Source organism: Gopherus evgoodei, chromosome 20, assembly GCF_007399415.2.
Source record: "Gopherus evgoodei ecotype Sinaloan lineage chromosome 20, rGopEvg1_v1.p, whole genome shotgun sequence".
Lineage (NCBI taxonomy): Eukaryota > Metazoa > Chordata > Testudines > Testudinidae > Gopherus > Gopherus evgoodei.
In genome coordinates, this window is record NC_044341.1 from 3638334 (window position 1) to 3652242 (window position 13909).

The 13909-nt window shown below is 43.1% G+C and overlaps 1 long non-coding RNA gene across 1 annotated transcript; it reads right to left on the reverse strand.

The window, feature by feature from the left end:
• Positions 1-4607: 4607 nt before the first annotated feature.
• On the reverse strand, positions 4608-13905 carry LOC115637536. Its single transcript, XR_003997285.1, has 3 exons — positions 13004-13905; positions 9483-9665; positions 4608-5030 (listed from the first exon to the last, which is right to left on the reverse strand). It is a non-coding gene; the product is annotated as an uncharacterized LOC115637536 (long non-coding RNA).
• Positions 13906-13909: the final 4 nt, after the last annotated feature.

Genomic DNA, 13909 nt, shown 5'->3' on the forward strand with positions numbered 1-13909 from the left:
TTTGGGGGGGTCCATTAAACCTTGCTGCGCCTAACTTTTGCCATGGATAAAGTGGGGATAATGATACAGACCTACTTCACAGGGGTGTCATCTGAATTCACTAACATTTAAAAGAGCTGTGGAGACAAACAGAGGATTATTGACTGAAAGGGCATCAGGACCATAGCATAGCATGGTCAAATCACAAAGGGTAGCCCCAAGCTCCCAAGCAAAACTGACTCCACAATTCTGAACATAAAGCCAGGCTGTTATGCCATGATCTAGAAAGCATTCACAAAGAAAGACCTAAAGTGCATACCCAGTTTGATTCAGGCTCAAAGATATTTAGTACAAATGATACAAGGCCAAGAGGACACACTTGTGGTCAGCATGGTGAAGAGCTGGTTTGAGCTGGAAGACAGGGATGTTGCTTTAACTGTTGCAATGGAAGGAGTTTAATGAACTGAACTCCAGTTTCTCACCTCTGGCAACTTTGGCTCAAGTCCAATTTGCAGCCCTATATTAAGTGAGCTGAGTGCTGCCCACACAAGTCTTAGTGAATGACAGCTCATATGCTGCCGTGTACCTTCATATTAACACATGCAATCAGACCTGTGGATAGATAAAGGAGCCATCCATGCCTTGTATCTTCCACAGCACAAACAGTCTCTCAAATATAGAGACACATAAGTAAGCGTTCAGATGGAAAGCACGTGTGTTCATCCAATCCTGGCATGGAAGCAATGCTGTGTGACTTATCTGGCCAATCAAAAGTCAACATCACAACTTGGCTAGTGAACAGTGAATATAATTCGATCACAGATATTTTTCAAAAATGATGAAAAAAATAAAATCATCATTTGTTTTCAAATAACAAAGAAATACAAAGAAATTGTGATCTTCTCCCAGGTGAAATTTGTCAGAGGAAAAAAATCACATTGAATTATTTGCTCAGCTACTTAATCTCCCTCTCTCTCTCTCCCTCTCTCTAATATATATGTATGACTATATATTTATGTGCGTGTTTATATGTGCATGCATACATAATAGATAGAAATTACATTGAAAAAATATGAGCTTTATGGTAAAAAATGATAAGGATCCTCCTTTTTTATTGAATTTTCTATTAAATGTATATAAAATGGGTTCCTGTTTGCTACAAAGCTCCAGTGAAGATAAAGTTTTATTTTGTGCATGTGTGTGTGTGTGTGTTGTAAGTGTTTTGCATTATGTGAGCTCTGACCTTCAGAGGGGAACAGAAGGAATATTTTCCTCCCTGAGGCTAGAGTTGTCAGTGAAATGTCTGTCTTTCTTAATAATTTCAATCTGGGTGACAGGGGACAGGGCATTTTGCTCTGAACGAACGTACTGTAAAAACTGTCAGATAGAATTTGTCTCAAGAAACAACATTTCTATCTATTCAGGATCATAATTACAGACATCTTATGACCTGTGGAGCACTGTATTTCTCTCAACAAAAAAAGAAACCCTAAATATGTGGTCTGGTCTTCCATGCCACTTAGGATCCATTTAGCATTAATCCGAACAAATAATAAGAATCTCTAGCCAAAGATTTATCTTTCTCTTGTGGTTGTTGAGAATCCTTAATGAACTATGTATAGAAATGACACAGTGGAAATGAAGGAATATAAAGAATTGCTATACATTGGATTGGAGTAATGGTCCATTTCACCTGTATCCTGTCTCCAAACTGCCTCTCCGAATTTCCTTAGAATTGGCAGCAGTCAGTCTTTTTAATTAGCTGAATAAGTAACTAAGCAAGTAATTAACCAAATAAGCATGATGACAATTTGATTGTGCTTTCCCCAATTTTGAAACACAGGAAATGGCGAGAAAACAGACATTTCAGTGACCTGCAGGAATTCAAACAGAAGGACAGAGTTAGAGAAATTGGAGGAAGGTTTGAATTGATGCTGCTGTCTATGAAACATCCAGAGCATTAAAGAAGTTCCCATTTGTTTTGTTAAAAGCTCACTGAGTCTTGATTTCCTGTCTGGTCTGTTCTCAATGGGGAAAAAAGTATCAAATAACGTGAAGCAGCTTTTTTTCTCTCCATGGCTTGATTTCAAGATTAGCAACTGATTGTGAAATCTGATCATTACACTAGCCTTCACAGACCTCCACAGTTATGGTTCATGCTGCTCGAAACTGGAAATCATTTTTGGACACACTGAACTATTTCACCTCATGCAGCTGTTGGAGTACAAGTGTGCTCTGAACTGTACCTCCCAGGCTCCCCAAAAAGATCAAACAGGAGCATCAAACTGGAGGATACCATGAAAATCAGTGAAATACGACAACCCAGATAATATGCTTCACACAACTTCTTTGATTTAATTAACACATTTCAATTCCTTGCCTCGCCCTTACATGGCATAAAACTAGGACCTGCATGAAAAAAGTTCTATCGGGGAAGCTTTCTTGAGATTGCAGTAGAAAAGCATGCAAAATCCCAGATCGGAACATCCCAAAACTCTGGGAAAGTCTGAATCCAGATCTGAATGCTACAGCTCTCCCCTGTCTATATAAGGAACCAGATCAAAGCTCTGAACCCCAACAGTTTCCCAACCCCGATTTGCAGGTTCCTTCCTTTCAAGGCTGAAGCAGCACTAAGCAAATGGCCATGTTAAATGACCTTTCCCACTGCATGTTTTACCTCTGGAGTGTTGAGATTGTCCTGCTACATCTTGGTACATGATGGTCCAGAGTGTGTGTCCCAGCACCCCTTCTATTACAACATCCATGTGTGGAAGTAGCTGCCTTTCTGGAATTAGAAAGTGGCCACGGTAGAAGCATCTATCCATAGCAGTGGATTGTACTGTGGCAATTCTCCTGAAATGTGCAATGAAATTAGCCTATTCTTGGCTCTTACTCTCAAGAATAGAAATGACTTCTATGTTTCTCAGTATTATTATAAAGTAAGCAGTCCATGTACCAACTTGCAAAGCTCCTTCCTGTTAAAAAAAAGGGGATCCTTTGACACATATTGTGATGTGGGCTATTTTTAAAAAAAAACATTTCTGTGTGTACTTGACATTCAGGAAAAGGAGGGGTTGAGATCACTGGCTAGAAAGAAGTACAGCACAGGCAGACTTTCCTACGCAGCTTTCCTAAAATACCTTGCTCCTGGCCCGCAGCACTGCTACCTCCATTCTAGTTCTGAGCCCACCTGCAGCTCTCTCAATGCATTGCAGTCCTGATCTGCCCCCAAGTTGACTTCAGCCTCCAGACAGCTGTGTGGATACATTCCAGTTATGACCTGCACCTGCTCTTGTTACTCCAGTCCTGGGGTCTCCGTTGAGTGAAGGTGCTAATATGGTGTTGACTTAGTGGAGTCATACCAGGGATGAAGTGGTCCCTGATCTCCAAGGAGTCCAGGCATTCCTGGGGTTATCTTAGTTATGAGCAGCTATCTCACTAAGGTACCTGGACATTCCTGATTTATCCTTTAGTCTCACTAAGTGCTTGTCCCGATTGAACAATCATACCATGACAACTTCTCCAAGAGCAGGGATGTTAACCCCAGTTTCCTGACTGAATTCCATTTTGGGTCACTGATTTTGCTCATTTAAATCCTCCTGGCTGTTTCAACTAGATATGGGATTCTTTGCCCCTTCCTGCCTTTAACCTGTTGTGTAGAGTTGTTAAATGCTGTTTAAGAGCTGACAGGCTCCACCCAAGATGTGGCTGCATTGCAATTGTGGGTGAAGGGATTCCTTAATCACATCGAGTCTATCACTCACCTTGCTGATGCTATGCACCATGTAAATATAAGATCATATTACTATGTGATGATTTAGTGATTTAATATTTCTGCAATTTCATCAAATTGTATCAATGGAGATTATACTAAAGCAAAGTCCTTTCTTGTCCAACACCTGTGGGTTATCCATAGCAGCCATTAAAAAATCCCATGACAAAGAACCTGGGGGTGACATTTTGGCCCCACTGAAGTCAATGGGAGTTTTGCCATTGACTTCAATGGGCCTAAGATATCACCCTTGGTGCCTCCATCTAAATTCCCCCTCTTAACATAACTGCTTCTAATGTCAAAAAAAGAACAGGAGTCTTGTGGTGCCTTAGAGACTAACAAATTTATTTGAGTATAAGCTTTCATGGGCTACAGCCCAATGGCCAAGGCTACCAAGAAGCATGCCAGGGCAGCCACAGTTGCAGCAGAGCCACTGCACAAGATTCTCAGCTCTCTAAGGCAGGGGCTGTCACTATATATTTGTACAGTGCCTAGCACAATGGGGCCCTGATCCGTATCTAGGGCCTCTAAATGTTCCTCGGAATATAAATAATAACAGCATCACTAACTAATGAACTGCTTTGAGGTATCTGGGCCCTGAAAGGTGCTAGGTAAAAGCAAATTCAATTCTAACCCCAGTCAGTAATATGAGATGGGCATCCTATTAATCTCCCTAATGTTTGCTCTCTTTTTGAGCTGTAATACAGTAGGAAGGGAATGCATCATGCTATGCTATTGGGGAGTCTTTTGAACTAATCCTGTACAGTAGCTCTGACATTTCCCATGTCCCAGTGATCGTTGGTTAGATTAAATCCAAATTACACTCATTCTGCTGCTTTTTGCAGTGAACGTCCCCTTGTCGACACAGACTGAATAATGACACAGTGAGGGCTGCACTGAGTGAGCACCCTACAGGAGGGCCATGGCCCCAGCTGGTCTCTGAACGATTCTCACCTGTGAGATCAATCCATTGGAGACAGACACATGTGCTAATCAGCTCCATTGACACTATGGACAGCAGGTTACAATCCATTTTCACCTGAAAACTCCAATCGATTCTCCATTCTTGCCATCACAGGTGTAGAGAAAACACTCTTCAAATGACTGGAGATCAGGAAACAGTTATAGCTCCAAGTGGAGGAGCCAGTTAACCCGCTGCATGCCAGTTTGCGATAGCATTGGGTGCTCAGCATCTTGAATTATTGGAGCATGCAGCTCCCATTTAGCTTTTCCTTCAAGTTCAGTGTGAGAGCGGGCCCTCAGCAAGGAGCTTCACCATCTCTATATGGGAAAGACACATTCTTTCCATATTAACAATAATCACCACTGCTTCAGGATGCCCGGGTCAGATGAATGGGAGAATTTCCATATTCATAGAACACCAATGCAAAGCTGCTGTGTGTATGAAAGCGAGCACTACAGTGCCTTTCATCCTGCTAATAGTTGACTCGGCATCCCAGGAGAACCAAACTCATGATTTAAATATAAACTGACAAAACCCGTTTACCTCGGTAGTGTTTAACACCCATCTGTCAAAACAAACAACACATAAAACAAGTGCTCAGCAATGGAAACCTTGCCAGTTGAAACCTTGACAAGCACAGTTCACCACAGGTGAGCTAGACTCAAGTAAGCTTGGGCAAAATCAGGTTACTTGCATGACAAAGGGATCTCACCATCCTAGCCTTGCCGGGGTGGAGGAGGAGCAGCCTGAGGTTTCTTGCTGCAGGAGTCCTTTCCCGTTTGATTAGAGAAAGTTCCATTTTTCATTTTATTTTTATTTAAAACCACAGCAAGGTGAGGAAGTGAGGCTGAAAGCTGCATCTGTGGAGCTTGGGCTAACAGGCTAAATAAGAACAAAGAATCATCTCAGCTTCATAAAGTGTCATTCATGTGTTACATGATCGGAAGGTAGCCCGGTCCAGCAGCTCAGGTTGGGACCTGTGAACCTGGGTTCTATTCCTAGCTCTACCCCTAGTTTACTATGCCACCTTTGATAAGTCACTTCCCCAATCTGTGCCTTCATTTGTAACATGGGGATAACAAGACTTTTCCACTTCTGGGAAGGGCTTTGGGATCCTCATTAGAAAATGAGATGTGAGTGCCAAGAGTTATAACCATCATACAACTATCTCCACAAATGCAATGCTGAAACATACAAACACGTGGGGTAGCATCAGAACACAAATACTAATCAAATCATCTAGAAAATGAAAACTCTGAGCCTTGTGCTTTGCTCTTCCAAAACGCCCCTTGCTCAGTGTTCCTACAGCATTCCATAATTATGGATTAAACCCTACACATGGATTATACAGCCCTGCTGTATGGTAGGTAAAACAGCTCCATTTACTACTAAATAAACTGAAGAACGGCTAGATTAATTGACAGCCATGGGTCACATGGTGTATCAGTGACAGAACCAGGAATCGAACCCAGACGTCTTAATTCCCAATCCCCTGCTCTAGCCAACAGATAACACTGTTTCTAGCCCTATGCTATCCCTGATAAACTAATATGCTTTTGGGGGAGTTTTTGATCAGACTCAAGAGTGTAAAGGTCTGAATTCTATCCCCGTCTCTAATGTAGATGGGCTGTGTAACTTAGAGAGACTCACAACTGCTCTGAGCCTGTTTCCCCATCTACAAAAACTGGTCATGTCTATGTTGCACGACTACTCACATGATACTGCCTGTCCCGGTGGGCACTAGATTCTGCGTAAAATCTGGGAAGGATCCACTGGGGTGGCCTTTGTTAAAGGCTTTGTGATCTACAAATGTAAAAAGTGCTAGAGAAGTGCTCAGTATTACTATTACACCCTGATGTGCGCTATTGCTTACAGGTCTCTTCCAGGATAGCTAGACAGCTGATGGACAGACACTATGAGAAAGACTGCAATCTGATCAGGTTAACTGTTTGCTTGTTGGGTAAGCGTACCAATAACAACTGTAATATTGGGTGGACAACTTGTGAAGGGATAAAAAACGAGCTGCTGGAAAAAACAGTGAATGACTCCATGGACACTATCTTTTTCCAGTTGTTGGTGGAAAGACTTGTCCATGTTTGGCTCTCGGCTGGGGCAATCAGCACCTAGTAAACAGATTTTTATTCCTCCCTTTTCCCCTTCAAATGCCATCTTAAATTAGTAAATACAGGTTTTTGCCCACGTCAGTGGAAGAAGACAAAAGGGCACTCTCTGGGCCAGATCCACAGCTGGTGAAAATCAGAATTGCTCTGCTGGAGCCTTCCTCATATGTGGACCTGTGTTGCATGTTCTTTTTACTGACATTTACTGGTTTATAGCTTTTCCAGTAAAGTCAAATATCCTATCCACCTTGGTGTAGAAGACAACACTACAGTTTTTCATCCTAGCCTACCTTTCTACCCACATTTCACACGTTACACTGATTTATTATTGTAAAGTTCCTTGTCAAAGTTATTGTAGGGTAGCCCTGGTTTGTAATTGCAGGATAGCTCATAAAACCAAGCTGATTTGTTATCATGTAATTACTTGTGAGGGCTAGGTACACACACAGGTTTGTTGAGTCATTCATGATCGCTAAGTCAGTCACACACACATAGGGTTTTTTTTAATTGTTGGATTCCTTATAAGAGCAAAGCCGCATGCAGCGCTTCTTACTGGTGCTAGCCGGGACCTGGGAGAGACAAGGTTAAATTCCCTCCTCTGCCACAGACTCCCTGTATGATATAGGGTAAGTCACTTAATCTCTTTGTGTCTCAGTTTCCCATCCCTACCATGGAGATAATAGCTATTCCCTACCTCACAGGGGTGCTGGGAGGCTAAATACATTAAAAGAATGTGAGATGCTCAGATTCTACATCAGTGGGAAGCCAGGTAAGTACCAAAGATATCTAAATAGATAGCTGCATATAAATTTTGGACTATTTACAACACCCCTAAAATAAAATAAAAATCCTAAAATATTTGGCTAGAAAATAAAATAAAATTTGCAAACAAGTATAAGGAACAAAATCCAGCCATTCAAATCTTAAAACACACAGTGGCCCTGATAGTGTCCATTTAATTATTAGATATCTCCATTTCCCAAGTATTCCTTGGCACAAATGCACCATTGTCTTTATCACACCACTACAAATGTTTCTGAAATGCCTTAGCCCCAGAAAGGGATCATAGAATATCAGGGGTGGAAGGGACCTCAGGAGGTCATCTAGTCCAACCCCCCTGCTCAAAGCAGGACTAATCCCCAGATGCTTAAATGGCCCCCTCAAGGACTGAGCTCACAACCCTGGGTTTAGCAGGCCAATGCCCAAACCACTGAGCTATCCCTCCCCCCATATGAACATGTGAAGCCTCCATATAGTCCACATACAGGGGAAATAATTATGCAAGGGCAGACATATCACCAATGTGTCAATGAGGCAAGGGCGTGCAAACCCACTGCAAGACAGAGATGATGGTGCAGTGTGTTGGGGCAGCGATAGAGCTGTAGGTATGTAGTGTAGGTATGTGCCTCCTAAACAGGAAAATTCAATCTGTCAAGAAAATTCAATAACAATCTCAACATTTAATTGCACCCAAGGGCACAATAAAAATCAACAAGGATGGTAGTTGTTGATTTTTTGTTAACCTTCTCTTAAAAAACCCCCAAACCTGCTAAGTTAAACCGGCTGGCTGTGTGTATATGTGCAATATGTATAGATACCTATAGGGAAAAATGTTTTTAAAACTTCAAATTGGATCCACACAGGAAAACACTTAAAAACTGGCACAGAGCTTTGCCATTGTTAGGTAAAAGGAAACATCCTGTTTTGATTTATGCACACAGCACTCAATTTAACAAGTGTAGCTATGGGCAATTGGAAAACAGTCAAAATGGTGAATTTGCTGCTTACTCTCATTTATATTTTCCTAAAGACAATTTGCTGTTGCTTTTTGGCATAGCTGGAATTTTTTTAACCCAAAAGGACAATGTCCAGTTCTCATCACTGAATGTGAATGTGTTGGCCTAGCTGCAGTCGGGTATATGCCATGCAGCACAGCGTGCGGTATTTTATTTCCTGGGGCAGTTTTCCTTATGGTGACCGGTATGGTGACTAGTGATGGGGTTTTTAAAGCATCAGTGGGCCCTTTCACTAATGGACTGCAAAATCTTTATGGAACCACTCTTAGGCTTTGTCTACACTGGCACTTCGTCAGCAAAACTTTTGTCGTTCAGGGGTGTTAAAAAACCACACACACACCCAAGCAACAAAAGATTTACAGATGAAAAGCACCAGTGTGGATAGCGCTTTGTGCGGGGGTAGAAGTTTTTGTTGTCAGGTCTGCTCTCTCCTGCCGATAAACAGCAGCTACACTGCATGCCTTTTCGAGGCACAGCCATGTCACTTAAAGCCTTGTAATGTAGCCATAGCCTCAGTGAGCATAATAGATGAGGTCCCAACCTATGGTGGAGTCTAATCAATAAAATAAGTGCCAGTGGGGGTTATTCTGCATGACAAGTCAGTGACTGCTTTTCAGTGGCCAGACAGTTAGAACATTGGTAGTTGTTGTTATTAGTATTAATTATTTATATTACTGTAGCTCCTGGAGCCACCCACGTGCTGGGTGTTGTGCAGCCACATAATAAGAGACAGTTTTTGGCATGAGGAGCTTACAATTTAAATAGACGAAGGGTGGGAGAAAGACAGGAAATATTATGTGGGGTACAATGGAAATTGTCACTTGCTGAAGATCAGCTGTGGGTTTACTTACGGAAACTCAAGCTCAAGTCAATGGAGTGAAACCGACAAATAACCGTCACAGGAGGAAATGTTGCTGGCTCCATCAGTAAACTGTTCAAGTCCACGATCAATAGGAAGCAGACCAGATGCTTTTGACATCTCAAGTTCAGGAGCTTTCCCCTGGTGTCTGGTTTCTGACTCTGACAGAATAATTCTGCAGGAAAATAAAGTTTTGATGAACAACCGGATGGGTCAAAATTTAAGGCCTGTTCCATTCAATCCAAAGGAAACATTACCATTGACTTAAATGAGATCAGGATCAGACCATTATTATATGGACTGTATAATATGGGCTGCTCCGAAAGGTTCTGGGGCGGGGGAGGCAAGAGACGTGTTACTGGGGTCAGATGGGGACAGTGGCTGACTATCGGATACACATTTTCAGTTGCTTGCTACATCTCATCCAGCGCTCTCACTACTGAGAGTCACTAAGAGACATGTGCAGACACCTCTAGCTCAGCTCCTGCGTGCAGCTGGCATTGCTGGCTATTTCAGATACAAAGCTGAGCAACAGATAAATTACTCCGTCACTCCTGGAATGATTTCACTGGCTGTCTTTACAGTTCAGCTCCTTTTGACTACAAAGACTGGAGGCTGTGGGGGCAGCAGTCATTTCTTTCAGAAAGAATTCATGCCCAAAGAACTTTTACCTTACAAACAGGGTTCATAATTTTCCCTTCTATTTGGAGTATCAAAAAGCTTCACTAGAAAGTAGGTCTAGTCACTCTCATTAATTGTTTCTAGTAGAGATGATCAAACCTCTTCAGTTTTATGTTGCTAGAAGGGCTGGCAACTCTATATTCGTAGGGAGCAGTGATGTTTAGACAGCACAAATTCAATCACCTTCCTTCTCCTTCTGAGTTTTGCTTTGAGGTTTGTACATTTATACCCCAAAACGCTTGGGGTCAAAGCAACAAGATTTACACAATTTTCATCTTAAACATTAAATCCTTGGGGTTCTCCTGGTACTAAGGCCAGGTTCGCCTGAAAGGTGCATTAGCTTCAGGGCATATATCAGTTATCCTGGACAAGGCTTCAGGTCCACAGCAAAACCAGATACCAGGGGAATTAACTGGTTTTCTATTTCATTCACACAGTTCTGCTCCTGACGCAAAAACATTTTCTTCAACACCACCCTCAGAAAACCTTTGAACATCTTAGAATTTCAGTGTGCCTGGGAGCCTGACCTCAAAGACAAGAAAAGAGATCAGGGAGATATAGAGGCAAATTTACTATTCAGGAATTTAGACACACTCGTCAACATATCACACAACCCACACGTTGATCAACACATCCACCAAAGTGGTCCTTGGACAAAATCTCTTTGCCCTACAGCAAACTGTACACCTATTCGTTGCCATCCTCCCATCCCAGCCCTTTGGGATGAAAAGTGTTATTAGTGAGGAAAGACAGTCTTGTGGCTTTAGACTGGGACTCAAGAGATCTAGGCTTGGTTCTTGGTTCCACCACAGACACTTTGGGTAAGTCACTTATTCTCTGTCTCAGTTCCCCATCTGTAAAAGAGGTATAATTCTACTCCCTTTGTCTAATTTGTCTTTCTAGATTGTAAACTCTTTGAGACAGGGACCGTCTCTCACTATGTATATGTACAGTACCTAGCACGATGGGGCCTCGAGCTGCTACATTTATATGAATAATAACAGAAGTGATTTAAAAAAATGTAATTTCCATGAAAAATGATATGAGGGGGGAATCACTTTTTCCCCCCAACCAGTTCTAAGTGGTGTGTAAATGTAAGATATTTTATTAAAGTTAAGAGTTGAGTCATTATTGTGAAAAATGCTTCCCTGACCCGGCCTCTTCTATAATTGGAGTCATAATCACTATTTTTTTTTTCCAGGATTATCTTGATTTTTGACAAAGTAATTCTATCTCTTGCCTTCAGATCCTGCTGAGCTGACAGCTAGAAACCAAAAAACAAGCTGGGGGCTATCCTGTCTCGCACATCATCACAAAAATTGTCTGCAAGTTTTAATTGCAGTCTTCATTTCTCGGGATGATGTAGGAGACAAACTGAAGAGACACTCAGATCCCAGTTTTCTGCTGTCTTTTTTTTTTTCCCAGTGGGAAAAATCTTTTGACTTGTAACCATTGCACATTTGATCTGTAATCACCAAGGGAATCAATAGGGAACGTTACAGTGTGATTTTGTACCTTTTAGAGTATAAGTACACCTCAGCATGACATAGATTTGGCCACATCAGGGACTAGCACTTGACGATGGCATGAGAAGACAGTCACATACCTGCCTGCATAACAGTGTTTAGGGTTACTTGGAAGTTGTGTCTAACTTTATTTAGTGTCCTCATTGTTATGGGTTCCCCTGGGTTCCCTCCCCAGTCCCAGGGTGCTGTCTGGAACTGGGATACCACTAAGCCTGCCTGACCCATCAGCCTGGGCTACTTTTTCACTGTATTGCTGTGACAGGCCCCCAAGCCCCTTCCAGCACACATACAGTCAGGGACACACCCAGCTGCAGGTTCACACAGATCCTGAGATCAACTCTTCATGGGAAGGCTCAGCTAAGTAACTGCCTAGTTACTCAAGTGCACCCCCACCTTTGAAGGGCAAACCCAAAATTATACCATCTTGCACTGCACAAGGAACTGTACAGCGTAAGCTCATGAAATTCACCCCCTCCCTCAATGTGGAGGAAGATATGCAACAGCTTTCTGCCCCTAATTAGGATTTCCACACACTCGTTTTAGACAAATCAAAACCAAGTTTAACTACAAAAGATAGATTTTAAGTGACTATAAGTGACAGCAAATAGATCAAAGCAGATTACCTTAGTAAATAAACAAAACCACAAACTGAGCTTAACACACTAGATAGATAGGATATGAATTAACAAATTCTCATCCTGAGTGATAAACAGGCTGGCAGATTCTTAAGGCACAAGCTACGTTGGCTTTTCAAGCCTGGATTTTCCAAGTTTTCATACACAGGCTAGAAATCCCTCTAGCCTGGGACTATCACTTCCCCCAGTTCCATCTTTGTTTCTCAGGTGTTTCCAGGTGTGTTGTTGTAGGGGGAGTGAGGTATCATTATGATGTCATTGTCCCCCCTTTATATCTTCTTCCCACTTGCTGGAAAGCTCTTTTCCTGTGACCTGGGTCAAACAGTTCCCATTGTGCAGTGCTATCTCTGAGAGGTTTCCATTGTACCCAGTTTCTGGGGTAATGCTTGTGCTTGTGTGCATTTCCTCAGTGAGCCAGTAACATTGTTTGGCCTTTTTACCGTTGTACCTGAAAGGCTGCTTATGGGTGTTTTCAACCTAACATGTTTCAGTAACACATACATAGCTAAACTTCATAACTTCACATATGATAGCACATGCAGTCCAACGAGATATTAATGTCTAGCAGATCAAGATTTTTAGAATGATACCTCACACGGCATACTTTGTACAAAACATATCCTAATTACATGAGAGCAGTGAATATTGGGGTTCCAGGATGTCACACTGACCAGATAGGCGTGATGTAGGAAAAGATTATGGAGTGGCTAGTTCTCCCTTCAGGCTGTGATTGCAGAATACTTTCCTGACCTGCACAGAGTACTCCAGGCTGGCATACAACCACTGCACGAAGTGTATTGTTCAGATAAGTTCATAGAGCATAGGTCCATCAATGGGTATTAGCCAAGATGGTCAAAGACATAACCACATGCTCTGAGGTAAACCTCCAACTTCCAGAAAATAGAACTGGACAACTGGGGATGGATCATGCAATAAATTCCCTCTTCTGTACATTCCATATGAAAAACCTGGCACTGGCCACTGTCGGAAGACAGGATCCTGAGCAAGACAGACGATTGGCTTGACCCAGTCTAGACATTCTTATTCTCAGAGCAACAAGAGTTTAGTCTAGTGGCTGGCTGGGGTGTTGAATGTGGACATAGGGAGCTGATATGCCTGCTCAGTATGAGCAGGTGAAGGTGGCGATGTGCTCAGCAGCGCGATGCCCTCCTAGTCCTGCCACCAGGAGCCTGCCCGAAGGAAACACATTCGGGGACGTGCTCCTCCCGGCCTGCCAGGCACCGCCCCAGGGCCCACTGGGAGCGAACACTCCGCAGCCGGCCTGCACCCGAGCCAGGTGCTCAGACACTGCAGGGGGGTGAGAAAGGTCGGGGGGGGCTTGGGGGAACCAAGGCCCCGCCCCCGGCAGGGACCCAGGCCTCTGTCTCCCGGGGGGAGGGGCGGGCGCAGCAGCAGGAAGCACAGAGGACACGGCAGGAAAAAAGGAAAGGCCGGCGGGGGGGGGGGGGGAGGAGGCGGAAGAAGGGCAGGCTCCCCAGGCCCAGGGTAAAAGGCGGGGTCAGAGGTCAGAGGTCGCTGCCTGGAGCGTCTGTGGTCACGTGGCGCGCGTGTGGGCG